Source organism: Amblyomma americanum, chromosome 1 (assembly GCF_052857255.1).
Source record: "Amblyomma americanum isolate KBUSLIRL-KWMA chromosome 1, ASM5285725v1, whole genome shotgun sequence".
Lineage (NCBI taxonomy): Eukaryota > Metazoa > Arthropoda > Arachnida > Ixodida > Ixodidae > Amblyomma > Amblyomma americanum.
This window is the reverse complement of record NC_135497.1, coordinates 405,468,213-405,469,596: the sequence shown is the minus strand read 5'-3', so window position 1 is coordinate 405,469,596 and position 1,384 is coordinate 405,468,213. Positions and strand designations below refer to the sequence as shown.

The window sequence follows — 1,384 nt, the reverse complement described above, 5'->3', positions numbered from 1 at the left end:
AGTAGCCACTTTTGTTTTAGCGCCATAGCGTTACCTCACAAGCAAAGCTTGAAAACCGGGGCCATATGCGTGAAGCCTCAACCTTTGACCTTTGACGGAACGCACGGCGGATTGATAGTGACTTATAACGAACATGACATGAATCCTGGCATATCCAAACCACCCCGAACAATATCAACCGCACAAAAGGAAACCTGCCCCCAGTATATGCCCAGAGACTTCGCTCTTCAACGCAACGAAACCAAGTCGCCATTCAGCACCTCCCTGCAGTGCGCCAGCGTGACTAACAGCCTAAACCCCTCTCCCCCTCCCCCGCGCCTTTCGTGACACAACTGTCGTTCTTTTCACCCCCCCCCTCCCCTCCATACTTAAAAGACGCTAGCTACTGCCCTCAGTCACCCCTGATGAAGGAGCCGAATCGACTTCGAAACGTTGGGTTAAAGTTAAAAATTTTGGTTGGACATGTGCAGTTTATTACAATCTTAGTTAGCCGGCAAAAAGAGACTAATCGATCGTTTGCAAGTTGAAATTTTCAGTTTTTCGTCACATAATAAATGTTTTTAAACAAGTTCAGCATTTAGTGACTTTTATTTGTATACTTCATATCAAAATGTGCGATGCTCAGGAGTGTGTGTATAAAAAAAGGTTGTGACCCGGACGTGATTCGAACACGCAACCTTCTGATCTGGAGTCAGACGCGCTACCGTTGCGCCACCGAGTCGACTTATTGCCCGCGTAATGCAGAGTTCTTTTCAGGGCAGCTCATCGTCTGTTTCGTCTGGCCTCTTCCCGTGCTGTCTGCTTTGCGCATCGTCTTTTTCAAGAGACAGATGTGCATCTACAGTTGGATAGGAGGGGATTCTCTAGAGTCTAAGAGATCGCAAAGTTGAACGCTGCATTTAGGCAATTTACCTCCGAAATCTCTCAACGATAATGGGGAAACTTCCATTTCATTTTTTCTAACCTTTCCTAGATTATGGAAATGTTTGTGATATTGTTTGAAACTGCAGATGTTGTCACAAATAAGGCGGGAAGTCTCCACGCGAAGAGCTTTATTTGGCGTGATTCTCCTATTTAAGTTGCACTGACACCGCGTGGTGCTGTATAAATTGACATTGTGAATGAAGCAATTAAGCATGAGCATAATCCATACCACACATCCAAGTAGGGCAATTTAATGAGTCACAGAAATCTCACCTAAGGGAGGGAAACAGTACAGCTGTAATTGATTTTATGCTTATCCTCAGAAACAACGGACTCACAGCAACTCGCTGCTTATGACATGTGGATACAAAAAATCCGTCTTCGAAATGAACGCGCGCGAGCGTTCACACACACACACACACGCGCGCGCGCGCCCGCGCACACACACGCACACGCACAC

At 46.2% G+C, this 1,384-nt stretch overlaps 1 non-coding gene across 1 annotated transcript; it reads right to left on the bottom strand.

Annotated features, from left to right (window-relative positions):
• Positions 1-649: 649 nt before the first annotated feature.
• TRNAW-CCA (transfer RNA tryptophan (anticodon CCA)) lies at positions 650-721 on the bottom strand. Its single transcript has one exon. It is a non-coding gene; the product is annotated as a tRNA-Trp (tRNA).
• Positions 722-1,384: the final 663 nt, after the last annotated feature.